This window comes from Cupressus sempervirens, chromosome 1, assembly GCF_028749045.1.
Source record: "Cupressus sempervirens isolate cs-2001-9-10 chromosome 1, ASM2874904v1, whole genome shotgun sequence".
Lineage (NCBI taxonomy): Eukaryota > Viridiplantae > Streptophyta > Pinopsida > Cupressales > Cupressaceae > Cupressus > Cupressus sempervirens.
In genome coordinates, this window is record NC_143118.1 from 675,265,389 (window position 1) to 675,285,006 (window position 19,618).

Below are 19,618 nucleotides of genomic sequence, written 5' to 3' on the forward strand. Positions count from 1 at the left end.
AAACAATAAGTGTGCAGTCACCACTCAAAGAGCGCAATTTAACATCACAGGCCCACTAGTTTCACTAGCACCATCAGCTCCATCAAAAATCTAGTACAATATCTTGTAACACCTTGGGAACATGCCAATCCAAATCTCCATTTTAGACCTTCTCCGCACTAGTCCTATGTACAAGAACATCCTTGGCAGTGCTCTCATAGAATCTCATCTCCCTTTAGATATCAATGCTATTGATTTTTGTAATCTTGTTGGACACCTTTCATCCTCATGTGCCCTATCATTCAAACCCACCGACATACCCATGGTCGAGCTAGATCACACCCTTCTGCTCTGCATAGCCATTATGGTATCCAATTTTTCCTTAAAAAGAGTAATGATAGATAATGGATCAGCCTTGAATATTTATACCCTAAAATTCATAAAACAAGCTGGGTATATTGAGGCAGATATCATCAGTGAGGTTATCACCATCAAAGGTTATGACAACTTGGAAAGAACCACAGAAGGAACTATTTTGCTGCCAATCAAGGTTGGGCTAGTCATCCAAGAAACACTCTACCATGTTATTGATCTAAAGCTACCATTTAACATCCTCCTTGGTCACCCATGGATTCATGCCATGAAAGCCATTCCATCCACTTACCATCAATGTGTCAAATTTCTGCATCAGGGCATTGAGGTAACCATCCATGCCGATCCAGAACCCTTTGCTTACTATAATGTAGTTGAAGCTTAATATGCAAACCATTACCTTGGAATTGATATCAACATAGCCATCGCCAGCTCATCCCACACTTGTAATGACCCAAAAACCATCCTTGCCTCTACCCTATCTACCGTGAAGATCAATAACAAAGGCTATGGAGAGTATAGTCTATCAAATGCATTTATTGTCAGGGCACTCCCACTTGATCCACACGCCCATGGACGATTTACATATCACAAAGCTAAGGAGATTCCACCTCCTCAATACAAATAGTTTGGCCCAACAAACTTTGCATCCTAAAAAATCCCTCTTCATCAGGAGCTCACTCCAGATATCAACAATTGGTTACATAAGGATGCACCTCCAAGAAATCAAGCATGCCTTAATCGCTTCAGCCAGAAGTATCCGAAGAAGTATCCCCAAGAACAAAAGCTCATCACTGACAAATGGAACTATTAAGGTGGTGGTCTAGGACCAGAAGAAAGAGGCATGCAGTGCCCCATCGATGCACACAAGTGGGAATCGAAGTTAGGTCTTGGCTTTGGCATACCCACAACTAGAGGCACCAATGAGAACGGTCACGCTTTTTCAAAAATTCACTGTGACCTTGTTGAAATCAAAGGCATTCCTGAGGAAGTTGGAAAGAGAGCCTACGATGATATCCCAGACCAAATCTTCCTCGAAGACTCTGTTCTCCAAGAACTATCCATCCATTTCATTGACCTACCACTCGCCCATCTACAACTCATAGATTGGGACCAACCAAGCATCATACACATTGATGAGTTCACATTAGAGGAAGTGCTTTCGAGATTCATGGGAGCCAAAAATCCTCACAAGAAAACAAAGCCAAATTTTGCCTATATCTATAAGCTAGATCCCAAGGGGTATTTTGGAGAAAATCCCCAACCTAGTTTTGATACACCCAAAGTTGGAACTAAGGTGAATCCGAGACTAGCTAAGGCAGTGAAGAGAACCCCTTAGTAAAAAAATCTAGAGTCGCAAGCAGAACATGAGGATTTAGCATTGCCTCCTCAAGATAATCGACCAGAGGTGTCTTCTATTCTAATTGAGGATACTAGAGAAGTCAGCATTGGTTCTTCAGAGATCCCCAAACTTGTTCACATTACTGCATCCCTATCACAAGACCAAGTTGACCTCCTCTTTGAGGTTTTAAGAGAGAACATTGGCCAATTTGCATGGTCATATTAGGACATGCCAGGACTAGATCCAAAGCTTGTAGTTCATCATCTTGTAGTCAATCCAAAGATCAAGCTCGTCAGACAAAAGCTTAGAAAAATGTACCCCAAGGTGGCATTACTGGTCAAAGTTGAATTAGAAAGAATGTTAGCTGCTAAGGTTATCTAACCTATCAACTACTCAAAGTGGATCTCCAACATGGTCCCCATCACTAAGCCTTCCAGTGACATTAGAATCTGTACTGATTTTAGAGATCTTAATAAAGCTTGTCCAAAAGATGATTTTCCCTTGCCCAACATAGATATGATTATAGATCTTATAGCTGGACATGAAATTTTGTCCCTCATGGATGGATTTTCTGGGTATAATCAAATCAAGATTGTAGAAGAGGATCAGCATAAGATAGCATTCACTACCCCTTGGGAACCTTTTGCTACAACATGATGCCTTTTGGCCTAAAGAATGTTGGGGCTACCTATCAAAGAGCTATGACAGCCATTTTCCATGATCTTATCCATAGCATTATGGAGGATTATGTGGATGATATCTTGGTTAAATCTCATACCTTCATGGATCATCTTGTTGACCTGGGGAAAGTCTTTAATAGGTTAGCCAAATATCATCTCATATTGAATCCCAAGAAATGTGTCTTTGGGGTCACATCTGGCAAGCTTCTAGGCTTTATAGTTTCTAAACGAGGTATAGAGATTGACCCCAAGAAGGTCAAAGCTATCTTAGACATGCCTCCTCCCCAGACACTGTGACAACTTTGCACTCTTTAGGGAAAGCTTCAATCCATTTGGCGCTTCATCTCCTAGCTTGGAGATAAGTTTATGTCATTTGTACACTTACTGAAGAAGGATGAAAACTTCAAGTTGGATCCTTTATGTCAATGTAGCTTCAATCATCTCAAGCAGTATCTCATCAATCCCCCTATCTTGGTTCCACCAATTCCTAGTCATCCCTTGATCTTGTACATATTAGCAATGCCTACTACTCTAGGGGCACTTCTAGCACAGCTCGGTGACTACGGCAGAGAAAGAGCCATCTACTACATTAGTAGAACCATAGTTGGTTAAGAACTCAATTATACTCTTATGGAAAAAGCTTGTTTGGTAGTTGTTTTCTCAACTCAAAAGCTTTGCCACTACATGCTAAGTCATACCATCCAACTAGTCTCCAAGATCGACCCTCTCAAGTATATGCTCTCCAAAACAACACTTACAGGCTGTTTGGCCAAATGGGTTATGCTCCTTAGCAAATTTGGCATCCAGTATGTGGACAAAAAGGAAATCAAAGGGCAAGTTATAGCAGATCACCTAGCTGATGCACCTCTAATAGATACATATCCTTTGATCACAAAATTTCTAGATGAGCATATCTATCTAATTGAAGAATAGCCCCCATGGAAACTTTATTTTGATGGCTCATACACATCCCATGGATTAGGGAGAGGAATATTGTTGGTCACACCTCAAGGAGATTACATTCCAAAAGCCTTCAAGCTACAATTCCCTAGCACCAACAATATAGCTGAATATCAGGCTCTCATAGTAGGATTAAAGATAGCTGCATAATGGAACATCACTGAGTTACAAATCTTTGGTGATTCCCAGCTCATCATCAAGCAAGCCCTAAATGAATATCAAACCAAAGATGAAAAGCTATTACCCTACAAAGAGCTAGTTGATCAACTAACCCAACATTTTACAAAGCTTTAGTTTACACAAGTGCCTCGAATGCAGAACAAAGCAGTAGATGCTATGGATACTATCGGCTCACTCTTTGAAATTCCCCAAGCTATTACACAGTATGGATACTATGTTTGTATCTTGGTTGGTCCCCAATCCCCTTGGTACCGTGAGATTCATGCTTACCTTAAAGATGGTATCATCTCCCCTCACCTCAAATGTACCCAATGCCAAAACCTCATCCAAAAATCATCCTACTATGTTATCATAGCCAATACCCTATATCGTTGGGGTTATCATGATACTCTCTCTCGATGTTTAGATGAAAATGAGGCCACGATGGCATTAAAAGAAGTACACTCCAAACTTTGCAGTGCCCACACGAGTGCTATTGTCCTCACATGAAAAATCCTTAGAGTAGGCTACTATTGGCCTACCATTGAAGAAGACTCCTGTGACTTTTTTAGAAAGTGTCTCCCATGTCAGCAGCACGTAAATCTTGTGCACGCTCCAGCACAAGATCTACAGCCTATTGCACCACCTTGGCTTTTTTCTTGTTGGGGCCTTGATCTAGTTGGAACTATCACACTTCTCTCATCTAATGGACATAAATGGATAATAATAGCTATAGAAAATTTCACTAAATGGGTGGAAGTAGTCCCCCTAGTCTCAGCTACACGAGTTCAGGTCTCCAAGTTCATCTTGTACCACATTGTTTGCCACTTCGGCATCCCATCCACCATCTTCACCGACCATAGAGGTAACTTTGAAAATCTCAACATGGAAGAATTATGCACTTCCCTTCGCATCCATCACCACTTTTCTAGCCCATATTTCTCACAAGGTAATGGTCAGGTAGAGGCAACTAACAAAACCCTCCTCAAAATCCTAAAGAAAGTTGTCAATGATTCCGACTGCGATTGACACCTAAAAATAAATCCAGCCCTATGGGCCTATCAAACTTCCTTTCATATATCCACCAGCACAACTCCATACTCCTTAGTCTATGGTGCCAAAACAGTACTACCCATAGAGGTTGAACTTCCCTCACGCATATCTTTGCAAGGGCAAATATTAGATGAAGAATACAGAGTAGCTTAACTCACCCAACTACATCTCTTAGATGAGAAGTGACAACAAGCCTATGATCATCTCATAGTCTATCAAACTCATCTCAAAAGGAATTTCAACAAGCAGGTGCTTCCACGACACTTTCAGTCGGGCGACATGGTCCTCAAAGAAAATATGAAAGTCCAAGCTGATCGAGAAAAGAAAGGCAAGTTTGAACCTACCTGGCTTGGTCCTTATGTTGTCATTGCCTCCTTTGGCTCTGAAGCCTATTAGTTATCTACACTAGAAGGAGAACTCTTGAATGATCCTACTAACATCATTCATCTCAAGAAGTTTTATGCTTGAAGATCCTTGGTATACCCAGCTTTTGAAAAATACAAAAAAATAGTAAAGAGAAATAAGCGTCCAATGGTGAAAACATGGCAATTCAAGTGCCTTGGATAGGTACCTTGGTGAAAATTTGGTAATTCAGGTGCGTTGTGTACTAAGACTAATCCATTATCTATCACTATCCTATCCCTCATCCATCCATTCACAATCCAATAAAACACCTACTTGTTCCCTTGGTGTTCCGACCAAATATCCAAAATCTAATGAAGCTTGTAAATACCTCCTATACAGCTTGTAAATCTTGTACCTCAGCTTATAAATCTTGTACCCCAATTTGTAAATCTTGTATCATCCCTTGTATCATAGCTTGTATATCCAAATCTTGTCCAAAGCTTCTACCATATTCCAACTTGTATTATATGCCAAATCTTGTATCCTAGCTTTTATCCTATCACATGCACACAAAGAATCCCATTTTCCTTAAGCTTTTTGCAAACCATCTACCTATCCACCTATTAACTATTGCAAATATCCAACCCCTCATGAACATTTCCATCTCACAAAAACCAAAACATGAACAACCTTGTACATTTGTAACATATCTTGGTCTATCAGCTTGTACATCCTCTTTATCTTAGTACCATTGTATCTATCCAGCTTTCATGTCAGTTCCTCCTTGATCAACATCTTGTACACATCGCACAACCCTTGGTTAGCTATTCCAATGCATCTTTTAGCTAGATCTCCTATCACCAAAGTGTTATCCTTCTTAGTTCAGCTTGCCAGATGCATCACTAATCCAAATCCACCAGCTTAGGTGCTCTTTGATAGATCCTTGTAGGATATAGCTTTCCACATGTCTGATCTTGGTCCATTAGTACCTCATTCTACCCATCTCATTGGCAAACAATTCTCTTTTGAATTTTCTCTTTCTTTTGATTTGGAATCTTCCCTTTTGGGTCTTGAAGTATCTTTTCCAAGCAATCTCCTTGTTTCCTCCTCAAGGTTGCCACGATCTTCCATATCATGGTATACTGCAAATGGGGCAATCTAAGTGTAAGGTCTTGATCAGGTCTTTTTTTTGTTTTTCTTTCCTTCTTGTGGGTTACCCAATGTCAGTTCCATGCTGCTTCCTCTGGGATTCATGTGTGATGATGGGGCAATCCTTGTGTCTTTGTTATGAGTCAGTCCATCAATCCTTTGGACAGTTGGTGAAAAGGCCTTGATGTTCTTGGTAACCTTGGCAATTAACCAATAGTCCTATAGAAAATCTAGTACTAAACTACACGTTGGTACTTCTCTTTGAAGTATCCCCCTGCTCAAAAAAGCTTCAATGGTTTCTCTTCATCTCCATTATCCCCCATCCATATCTAGCATCTATCTCTCCTACCCCAGCTTATGCATCAGTATCTCTTTGAATCAATCTGCACTTTTAGCTTTAGGGATCCACAATCCTGGTCTTAGGGATACACCAATCCAATCAATCCACCAAGCCTCATCTTTCGAGCTCCACAATCCTAGTCCTAGGGATCTTTGAAACCCATCTTTCACCAATTTGGCTCTTTGAAATCTTGTTGCATCAGTTTTATCATCCCATCATCCATCTCCCTATCTTGGATTCCTTTTTATAGCACTCTGCTCCTTCATCCTCTGCAATCCCTGAGATCTTCAGCTTGCTTCCTCTTGTGCCTCCGATTCTCCCCTTATCATTCTCTCGTAGTGAGAGTTTGAGCTAACTAACCTCTTCTCTTAAGCCAATCTGAATCTCCTTGCTCATCTCAGATTCTTGTACTTTTCAAGAAGCTGTTGAGCCTCACTTTCTCTCCCCACCACTTTCTTGAGGGGGCATCTAGCCTTGGGCATCTTATTTTCTTATCTTTGATGCCATGCCACTTGCGGCATCACATCAAAGAGGGGCAAAATGTAGACACCTAAAATCCTTTAGAAAATAAAGTATTTTTATTTTCTAAAAAAATTCCTGATGACATCATCATTTATTAATTAATTATTTATTTAATTAATTAATTTATTTTTATGCCATTAAATCCCTTTATCTTAATTAAAAATATTTAATTAAGGAATCCCTCCCAAAAATGTTTAAATCTTATTTAAACATTATTTCCTTATTTATTAATTATTTAATTAATAAATTAACCAAAAAACCCAAAATAAATTAAAAATTTATTTTTTGCCCAAAACTTGGCCAATTTCCTTAAGACCACTAACCTCTTCCAAAATCTTCTAATCCTTCTTTAATTTTGATTAAAGGCTAATCCCATCATTTCCTACCCCTAATCCCACCTCAAAATATTTAATTAAGATTAAATATTAATCCTCATGTTTATTAAAAAAGTTTTAATAAATATCTCCTCAACCCAAACCATTGAAATAAATAAAAGTTTATTTATTTCCTCAAAATCTAATTTATCCTCATCCTAAGAAGTTCTAGACTCTTCTAGAAAGTCTTCATCCTCATTCTAGGAAGTTTTAGACTATTCTAGAAAGTCTTTATCCTCATCCAAAGTCTAGACTCTTCTAGAAGATGTCTTTAAACCTAATCCTAATCCCCTCCTAACCTTGTCACATTCCCTAAACATGGGTTAAGACTTACTAACCCAAGCCAAAGTTAACAAATATCTCCTCCTTCACCCACTCTCATTAAATGCCATCTACTTGCCTATCCCTAAGCTAATCCTAAACCATCCTAATCCATCCTCTAATCATTTGCACAATCCTAAGCAAGCTTAAAACCTTCCTAATCAAGCCCAAGTCGAAATTCCTCTCATCTCCCTCAAAATATCCCAACCATAAAACTTTATGGAGCTCACTAGGCCATAAATGACTCTTCCAAGCCCTTTCATTTCTCTTACAAGCCATTATGAGGGTCTTTATGAAGATTTTATCCCTTGAGCCTCCTTTGTTGACTCATCCTTCCCCTTTCCTCCATCCTCTCACCTTGTGACATGTGTCACTCCCTGATTGGCTGTAAGGAAGCACAATCCATGTGCTCTCCTCTCATGCAATCTAAGCCCTCCATGAGCTTTTCCCTATCCTTGCATCTTAGCCCTCACTCCCTCAAGCCTCTTGCCTATAAATTAGATCCTTCCCCTTTGCAAAATAACACAATCCATGAAGTAAAGTCATAATGCCATTTTAAGAAGTCATTTTACATCAAAACCATATACTCACACCCAAATTTCAACTCCATTTGAAGCCCTTTTTGAAGCATAAGCTTGAGCATACATCCTATCTATTTAGACAAAGCCACTCAACAAGAGAGCTTCTCATTGAGAGAGCCCATTAATGGCTCATTTTCTCAATTGAGAGCTCATCTTAGTCTATCTTGAAGTTTATGAATTTTTTTTAGTTTGTAGAAACTTTATTTAAATTTGGTTTCTATTAGCATACCAACATTGCTCATATACAGTCGCAAACCCTCATTTTTAGCAATTAGGCCTATTAGGCCAATTAGCCCTCCATTCTCTATTTTTGGGCTTTAACTCTCAAATCTCCCACACACCTAGGGAAACTAATCACCTTTCTAGACACCCTTTTGGCTGTTTTGTTTGATTATAAAAGTATTGGCAGAGTTCTTGGTCCAGCACTCCCAAACCCCAATTGCATTCCTATGCCTAGTTGGCCAAGCTAAGCCAGGGCATCATGAAAATTGGGACAAAATGGGTTCCCAAGACCCAAAATCCTCTAGGATATCTCAAAAAAATCCAAGTCACTTAAAAAAATAGCCTCTGGTGCCATTGGACAACTCAATTTTTAAGACTGTCTCCATTTTTACTCCTTCTCCAAGTCAAGTTTTCTCATCAACTTGATCTAGGGCTGGCTTAAAAGTGCCTCAACCCTTCTCGAAACACCTTGACACTCTAGATTCACATAGTCCGAACTCCTATCTTTCTTTCACTTGAGTTTTAGAATTTTCCACTGTGGGTTTTGCAAGTTAGGGCTCCATTAATGTAACCTACTATTTCAAAATAGAATTTTGGACCAGTCCTAGAAAAACTTGAATAACTTTTGACTCCCTATACCAAATGAATTCAAACAAAAACCAAAAGGTAGCTAAAACAACCCTCTATACAAAAAATTACATTTGCATATATGAACTATCTATACCACACTATACAATCTGCAGTCTCACTAGTTTTCTAGAAATTTTAGGGTTTTTTGCATTTATTTCAACTTCTAGCCTTGCACAATGATCCTTCTTCCCTCTATGGATCACATTACATTGTTTTTGAATTAAAATCATGGCTATTAGTTCTCTAATTGACTATTGGAAACCAAAAGACACACCTTTTCCAAATGTTATTAAAACATAATAATGTAATTGGTTACCCTAAGTGTACTTAGGCCTAAAACTTATTCTTGATGATATATTTGACCCCCTAGACCTCTAAAACAACTCTGGCCTATCACCTAGACACACCAAACATGACCACAACCACTTAAACATACCATCAATCTACTAGGACCCTATGGTTACTTTGATTCACTAGGTTATTAAAGACAACTTTATGATCAAGCACCTTACAAAATGGGTCAATGCAATATAAATGAGGACCTAGACCACCTACCTAGAAATTTTGCATGCCAAGGAGTCATAGGTGCCCTGCACCATACTCCCTAGGCCAAAGAAAACTTAAGTCTCTTGAGTTGGGAGATTGGAGACTTCATATCCAAGTTTCTTGAGTTGGATTTCATTCATCCAACTTGCATCTTCAACTGGTTTGCCTATCCATTTTATGAGATACTCCATAAAAACTTGCCTCCTGTTCCTCTTACCTTCCCTCTTGTCAATCACATGTTCAATGATAAGTGTCCCTTGCTTAGGAAGGTAATCAAGTACTTCTTTATCCATTTTAACAAGTGTGCTATAAGCCTTCTCTTCTTATGGACTCTTGTAAGGGTATAAGTCTGCTACATTGAAGATATTGGATAGTTCTATGTCTGGTGGTACCTCTATCTTATAAGCATTCTACCCAAATTTCTTGAAGATCCTATAAGGACCCATCTTCCTCATCATTAGCTTTGTATGCTTCCCATCACGAAGCCTCTCTTTCTTGAGATTCAACATGACTAAATCCCCAACTTCAAACTGCAAATCTCTCCTTTTATTGTCTATTGCTTCCTTGTACTTCTCTTTCATCTTCTCTAATCTACCTTTGACATCTTTATGTATCTCCTGCATTACCTCTACAAAGTCACAAGTGTGTGCACTACTCCTCTCCATGCTCTTGATGTCCCTTAACTCCATCACTCCCCTTGGGTGAGTACCATAAACAATTTGAAAAGGACTCAAACCTGTGGTTCTATTTACTGAGTCGTTATAAGAAAATTATTCTTGTCCAAGGACAAAATCCCATGTAGTTCCATGTTCCTTGGTAAGACACCTCAAAAGATTGCCCAATGACCTATTTACAACTTTAGTCTGACCATCTGATTGTGGATGGTATGCAGATGACATGGCTAATTTAGTACCTAACCTCCTCCACAGAGTCCTCCAAAAATGCCCAATAAAATTTGCATCTCTGTCAAACACAATAGACAGTGGCAGTCCACAAAGTCTCATAATTTCCTTGAAAAAAAGCCCTACAATATATGAAGGAACTATATAAGGCACTTCACTTCTCAATAAAATTCCTTTGAAGACAATCTACAAATACCCTAAATACTCATATTCCACAACTTGTTTGGACCCCTCTAGTCTCAAACCCTCCTTTTTAGTAATTAGGCCTATTAGGCCAATTAGCCTTCCATTCTCTATTTTTGGGCTTTAACTCTCAAATCTCCCACACACCCAAGGAAACTAATCACCTTTCTAGACACCCTTTTGGCTATTTTTTTTTATCCTAAAAGGATTGGTAGAGTTCTTAGTGGATGGTATGCAAATGACATGGCTAATTTAGTACCTAACCTCCTCTACAGAGTCCTCCAAAAATGCCCAATAAACTTTGCATCTCTGTCAGAGACAATAGACGGTGGTAGTCCATGAAGTCTCATAATTTCCTTGAAGAAAAGCCCTGCAATATATGAAGCATCATTACTTGTTTTACATGGCAAGAAGTGCGCCATCTTAGAGAATTTTTCTACAACCACATAAACACTATTGAAGCCTTGTTTTTTCCTAGGTAGTCCAAGCATAAAATCCAAACTTATAGCATCCCAAGGTCTGTTGGGAATAGGCAATGGAGTATATAATCTAGCATTGGATGTCTTTCCTTTGACATTTTGACAAATGACACAAGCCTCAACAAATTTTTTGACCTCTATTGGCATCCTTGGCCAGTAGTAAAATCTTCTCACAAGTCCAAGGGTCTTATCTAGCCCAAAGTGGCCTGCTAGGCCTCCACAATGTTTCTCCTTTATGATAATGTCTCCATTTCCTGAGAAAATGAACCATGGAATACATTTCTAAGTCATAAGTTGAATATTTCTACCTTGCCTCATTCAACTTTTCACTGATGAATGCAACTGGCTTGCCTTCTTGGCTAAGGACTCCACCTATGGTTGTATTTCTTGCATCACATTCTATGGTGAATACCTTATTAAAATTAGGTAACACAAATACTGGTTGCTCAACCACATTCTTCTTCAATGCTTCAAAGGAATCATTGGCTTCTTTTGTCCACTTGAACAAACACTTTCTTCCACCCTTGATGGTATCAATCATGGAAGCACTGAGATTACTAAACCCTCTCATAAATTTCCTATAAAAACTTACCAAACCATGAAAACTTTTGACTGCAGTAGTAGTCCTAGGTGTAGGCCAATTCAAGATGGTATCAACCTTACTTGGATCCATTTTGAGGTTTCCTTTGGAGATGACAAATCCCAAGAAATTCAACTCCTATTGCATAAAGACACACTTGTCTATATTGATCCTCAATTTCTCCTCTAGCAATCTTTTCAAGACTTGTTCAATATGTACCAAGTGCTCCTCCTTACTCCTATTAAAAATAAGAATGTCATCTAAATAAACAACAACAAAGTGGTTAATGAAGGGCTTCAATACCTTGTTCATAAGTGTCATGAAGGTGCTTGGTGCATTAGAGAGGCCAAAGGGCATCACCATCCATTCAAAAGGTCCCACATTGGTCTTAAACATTGTTTTCCACTCATCCCCCTCTCTTATCCTTATCTGATGGTAACCACTTTTTAAATCCATCTTGGTGTTATACGTTTCCCCTCCTAGGTAGTCCATCAAATCCTCCATTCTTGGCATGGGAAATCTATACCTAATGGTTATCTTATTAATAGCCATGGAGTCAGTACATAACCTCCATGTACCATCTTTCTTAGGGGCTAATAGTGCAGGCACTGCACAAGGATTTATGCTCCTTCTAATGAACCCCTTCTTCAAGAGTTCCTCAATTTGTCTTGCCAACCCCTCATTTTGACTAGGTGTGAGTTTGTACACAGGTTTGTTTGGGAGAGTCGATCCTGGTATGAAATCAATGCAGTGACTAATTTCTCTGATTGGTGGCAGTGTCTCTGTCTTTCCATCAGCAATTACTTCTTTGTATCAGCAATGTCTGACCTCCTTGGGTCCCGCTATCTCCCATGGTTCCTTTTCTTTAGCCACCTTGCACACCTTCTTCTCCTCTTGTGGTTTGACCACAATAGCATAACATGGAGTGTCCTTCTCCTTGATTTTTTTCAGAAATTCTTTCTCTCCAACTACTAGCATACTATTTTCTTGCTGATCCTCCTTTCCATCATTAGGCAAAGGCTTCATTATGTACTGTCTACCATCCTTGGTAATCTCATAAACATTTTTCCATCCTTGATGTTGAGATTCTATGTCATACTACCAGGGTCTTCCAAGTAGCAAGTGACATGCATCCATGTCAGTCACATCACATAGCACTTTTTCATGATAGTCTCCTATCTTAAACTCAACATAGACCTATTCATTAACCAATGCTTGTTGCTCCTTGTTTACCCATGATACTTCGTAGGGAGTAGGATGAGGAAATTTCTTTAACCCAAGTTTCTCCACCATCAAACTAGATGCAAAATTATCAGTAGAACTTGAATCTACTATAACTTTACATTTCTTACCTTTAATGCTACAACTTATCTTGAACAAGGTCCTCCTTTTTGGTGGCTCCTTCACTTGAGGTTTCTTTAGCAAGGTTCTTTTGAACATCAAATATTCTCCATCCTCTAGATTTGCAACACCCTTACCTCCATGATTATTTTGCACCTCCTCTTCATGAGCAAGATGAACTCTCCTATCCCCTCCTTGTTGGGTGTTTTTTTGCTCAGGGCACTTAGATGCTTGATGCCCCACTTGGTTGCAATTGGAACATCTTCCTATAAATAGATATGGGGTTCTTCCACTTGATCTACCCCTTCCATTTCCTCTTCTTCCTCTAAAGCTCCCTCTGTTACTAGACTCACCTTCATGACTCTGTTTTCTATTTGATTCTTCATTGTTCTTGAAGGATCCTCTCCATCCAAACCTTCCTCTACCCCTACTACTACTGCCTCCTCTATTCTTATTCTGAGAATCACTTTTACTTTTTAGCTTTTCTTCAATCCTCAAAGCCATTTGGAAGCAAGCATGCACTGACTTTGGATTGAACAAGGCTAATTCATCTTGAATAGAGTACTTGAGCCCTTGTAAGTACCTTGCAAGTTTTTGTCTCTTTGTCTCAGTCACCTTGGCTCTTAGGGTTAGTTTGTGAAATTCTTCTATGTGTGTATTTACATCCATATCCTTCTACCTTAACCCTTGTAACTTTTGATGTAGCATGACTTCATAGTCTTTAGGAATGAATTGTTTCTTGATTTCAGACTTCATTCTCTTCCATGTGTTGATGGCAGCCTTCCCTTCATCCAACCTATCTAATTGGAGATAATTCCACCAACTTAAAGTAGCACCCTTCATCTTTTCTTTGGTATTTTTAATCCTTTGCACTTCAGGAACATTATCACATTCAAAGTGATTTTCTAAGGCCTCAATCCAGTCCATGCACTCTTCTAGATTTAGTCTACCACTAAACATAGGGATGCCAGGCTTCATATCTTTTCTCCCTAGCCTCTCAAGGGTTTCAATCATGATCCTTTGATCATTAGCCAAATATTTCCTTGGGTCTTGTGGCACTTGTCTTTGCTCATCCTCTTTTTCATCTTTAGAGTCATCAAAAGACCCTCTACTCACCTTACCTCTTAGTTTTTCCATCTCTCTTCTTATCAATCTATTTTATTCTCTTATGGCTCTATTTTCTGCCATCTACTCCTTAACCAACTTGGTCAATTCAGCATTTGTTAGCTTTCAAGGGATCTCCCTCTCTTCCTCATTCTCTAACATTTTGTCTCTCCTTTTGTTTCCAACCAAGAATTTGGTGGCTCTGATACCACCTGGTGCAGAGTCTATAGCTAAATACCTCCTTAAGCCTCTCAAGGCCTTTCTATAACTAGGTCTTAACTCTAACACTCAAATTTGACAACTTACCTTTCACTTGGGTACACCCTACTCAATGGGGTTATGAAGAAACTATATAAGGCACTTCACTTCTCAAGAAAATTCCTTTGGAGACAATCTAAAAATACCCTAAATACTTAGATTCCATAACTTGTTTGGACTCCTCTAGTCTCAAACCCTCCTTTTTAGCAATTAGGCCTATTAGGCCAATTAGCCCTCCATTCTCTATTTTTGGGCTTTAACTCTCAAATCTCCCACACAACCAGGGAAAATAATTACCTTTCTAGACACCCTTTTGACTTTTTTGTCTAATCCTAAAAGGATTGGAAAAGTTCTTAGTTCTACAGTCCCAAACCCCAATTACACTCTTATGCCTAGTTGGCCAAGCTAAGCTAGGGCATGATGAAAATTTGGACAAAATGGGTTCCCAAGACCCCAAATCCTCTAGGCTATCTCAAAAAACTCCAAGTCACTTAAAAAAATAGCCTTTGGTGCCATTGGACAACTCAATTTTTAAGACTGTCTCCATTTTTACTCCTTCTCCAAGTCAAGTTTGCTCATCAACTTGACCTAGGTCTGGCTTGAAAGTGCCTCAACACTTCTCCAAAGACCTTGAAACACTAGAATCACATATTCTATACTCCTAACTTGCATTCCCTCAAGTTTTAGAATTTTCCACTGTGGGTTTTGCAAGTTAGGGCTCCATTAATGTAACCTGCTATTTCAAAACAGAATTTTGGACTAGTCCTAGAAAAACATGAATAAATTTTGACTCCCTGTACCAAATGAATTCAAATAAAAACCAAAAGGTAGCTAAAACAACCCTCTAGACAAAAAAGTGCATTTGCATTCATGAACTATCTATACCAGGCTATACAATCTGCTGTCTCACCAATTTTCCAAAAAATTTAGGGTTTTTTGCATTTATTTCAACTTCCAGCCTTGCATAATGATCCTTCTTGCCTCTATGGATCACATTACATCATTTTTGAATTCAAATCATGACTGTTGGTTCTCCAATGGATCGGTGGAAACCAAAAGGCACACCTTTTCCGAATGTTATTAAAACATAATATTGTAATTTGTCACTTTAGGCATACTTAGGCCTAAAACTTATTCTTGAGGATATATTTGACCCCATAGACCTCTAAAAAAACTCTGACCTATCACCTAGACACACCAAACATGATCACAACCACTTAAACATTTCATCAATCTACTAGGACCCTATGGTTGCTTTGATTCACTAGGTTTATAAAGACACCTTATTGATCAAGCACCTTAGAACATGGGTCAATACAATGTAAATGAGAACCTAGACCACCTGCATAGCAATTTTGCATGCCAAGGAGTCATAGGTGCCCTGCACCATAATCTTATTATCTAGTGCCCATTTGGTAAGGAATATTGATTCAAAGGCTGATCCATCATTGTAAACTCAAAAGAATGGCATCCCAAATGTGGTAACAATGTGTTCTTCCAAAAAATCTATAACCACCTTTGCCATGTAATTTCTAAAAGTCTCAACTTCTATCCAACATGTGCAATAATAGGTAACTATGAGAATGAATGTATGTCCTGCTAATGATGGTGGGTTTATTGGACCAATAAAATACAATCCCCATTTTGTAAAAGGGTGTACCTCGAACACTGGTTGTGATGGTGTCACTAGATGTCTATCTCTGTTACCACTAGTCTGACAAATGTGGTAAGTACGCACATATTCAAAAGTATCCTTGAAGATTGTAGGCCAAAAATAGCCTAATCTTAAAATCATATGGGTTGTAGCTTCTACTGATCCATGTTCAGTGCCATACTTATCATGAAACTTCTCCAAAACCTCTTTTACTTCTCATCCCAAACAGTTTAGGTGGATTCTTTTGTAGTTCCTTTTATACAATTTCCTATTTTACAACATGTAAGATTCACACTTCATCTTGAGACCTCTGTGCTAGGAACTTTTCATCTAGTTGGGGTATTGATTTTGTAAAATATAGTCAAAAATATCATAATACCAAACATATGTTATTATACCTTGATCCATATCTACTTGAGATACTATAATCTTCTTTTGTTGATGTTTTGTGTTGATTTCATCATTATTAGCTATCATCTTTGTCAATCCCTATCCTCTCACTAACTTCATTGGTTGAATCTCTAAATCAAACTCTTATAGTAGGCACTGATTTCTACAATCCTTTCTATTGCCTATACTAACATCCTTTTAGCATACTCACCCTCTATGAATTAGATGATTGCAAAAATGAAGGCATCATTCACTTTCCTATATTTTTTTCTCTAATATGATAGCTTACTCTTTACTAGTTCGTGGTATACCACATAAGGCCATGCATTAGCATTTCCTTTGAAAAACTTTTGTTTACACTAGTAGGGTTTGGACTATCACTTACTACCATCAACCTTGATTTGGAAACACCAACATAGTCAATCTTTTAAATTTGCAAAGAGTTTTGAACTATTGATTTTTTATTCTGATTTCAATACTAGAAGTCCTCTATTAGGGAAAGTAACATCTATTTTTCAGTTGGTACAAGAAAAAAAATCATTCAAATGCTTTGACAAAGAAATACCTCTTCCCAAAAGTTGAAACCAAGATGGGTAGTTTATGAAATGTGTTAAGATAAATTCTTGATTGCACCTAACCCCTAAACTGACACAACTCTGAAAGCAATCACACAACTAAAATTAAACACACAAATAAAAGAAAACACACTTGAAAAAATGAAACACACATGCAAAAGTTAAACACACATGCAAAAAGGGGAATTTAAAAAAAAAAAAATTTAAGGCCTCAAAGTAATGTTTCTGGAACTATCCATTGACTGGAAATGGAACTAATTCCCCTTGTAAGGCACTTAGCCTAAAATTATTTTCTCTTAGAATTTCCATAATTTGATAAGGGCTAATCTACAAGTGTTGAAACTTAGTGTGGTTATCCAACTTTACTTTTCCCTTGTCCTATAGAAGAACAAGGTTAGATATTCTAAAATATTTGATTGTGGCCCACTTGTCAAACCACCTTCTAATGATAACTTGATTTTTTTCCATATGTTCTAAAGAAGTTGTCCACTTCTCATCCATCTCCAAGAGATTCATTAATTTTATCTAAACCCTATCAGCATCTTCAACATAGTCACTCATAAATTTTAGAAAAGGAATCCTAAGGTTAAGTGGGAATACTAGCTATAAAACTAAACACACATGCAGAAGTTAAACACACATGAAAAAAGGGGAATTTTTAAATTATTTTTGTAGGCCTTAAAGTAATGTTTCTGGAACTACCCATTAACTGGAAATGGAACTAATTCCCCTTGTAAGGCACTCAGCCTAAAAGTATTTTCTCTTAGAATTTTCACAATTTGATAAGGACCAATCTACAAGTGTTGAAACTTAGTGTGGTTGTCCAACTTTACTTTTCCCTTGTCCTATAGAAAAACATGCTTAGATATTCTAAAAGATTTGATTGTGGCCCAGTTGTCAAACCACCTTTTAATGATAACTTGATTTTTTTTCCATATGTTCTGAAGAAGTTGTCCATTTCTTGTCCATCTCCAAGAGATTCATTAATTTGATCTAAACCCTATCAGCATCTTCAACATAGTCACTCATAAATTTTAGAAAAGGAATCCTAAGGTTAAGTGGGAATACTAGATGTTGTCTATAAATGAGAAAATATGGGGATGTCCCAAAGCATTCTTGACCCTAACTCAGTCCATCCATAATGCATATTTGAGTTGAGTATGCCAATCTTTAGGATTTTCCTTCAACAAACATCCTATCAACGTGATCAAGTTCTTATTTGTAGATTTAATCACACCATTTCCTTGCAGATAGTAATTTGAAGAGAACTTGAATATAAACTAATTATCCAATGCCCATTGGTTAAGGAATATTGATGTAAAGGCTGATCCATTATTGCAAACTAGAAAGAATGGCATCCCAAATCTGGTAACAATGTGTTCTTCCAAAAAGTCTGTAACCACCTTTTCTGTGCAATTTCTAAAAGTCTTAGCTTCTATCCAAAGCCTACACTAATATGTAGCTATGAGAATAAATTTATGTTTTGTTAATGATGGTGGGTTTATTGGACTAATAAAATCCAATCCCCACTTTGTAAAAGGGTGTAACTCAAACATTGGTTGTAATGGAATCACTGGATGTCTTTCTTTGTTAGCACTAGTCTGACAAATGTGGAAAGTATGATTGTAGGCCAAAAAATAACTTGATCTTAAAATCATATGGGTCATAGCTTCTATTTATCCATGTCCTATGCCATACTTATCATGAAATTACTCCAAAACCTCTTTTACTTCTTCTTGTCAGAAACACTTTAAGTAGATTCCTTCATAGTTCCTTTTATACAATTTCCTATTTTGCAGCATGTAAGATTCCCCCTTCATCTTGAGATCTCTATGCTAGGAAATATTCATCCAATTGGGGTATTTATTTTTAAAATGTAGTAAACAATATCCTAATATGAAACATTTTTTATTATTCCTTGATCCATATCTACTTGAGATACTACAATCTTCTTTTGTTGAGTTTATGTATTGATTTCATCGTCAAACCTAAATTTATTCTCATTTTTTATCTCATTATCAACTATTATATTTTTCAAACCCTATCCTCTTATTAACTTCACTGGTTGAATCTCTAAATCAAATTCTTGGAATATCGCCATCCATTTTCCTTGTCTTTCACCCAATTTGTTTTGCATTAGTAATGTCTTAAGCATAGGATCAGGCACAATTGCATACACCTTACTCCTTACTATATAATGGAAGAATTTCTTGAGTACCTTTGTCAAAGAAAAATAATATTTATCAAGATTAGAATAGTTCAACTCAGTGTTCTTTAGAGGACAACTCATGAAATTAATGTGTCTTTCATCTTCTTTATCTTTCTTCTGCATAAGAATTCCAACACATGAATGTTTTGCAGTAAAAGAGTATATTTTAAATAGCAGCTCATAATCTGGACTGACAAGTACTGGAGCTGTAGAAATAGCCATTTTGATGTCCTCAAATGATTTCTTGATTTTTGGAACCCCTTCTATTTTCACTCCTTTCTTGAGAAAATCATTAAGAGGATATCCACTTATAAACATTCGCACAAAATTTATCTTCTTGAAGAAAGATTTGAGTTCTTTATGACTAT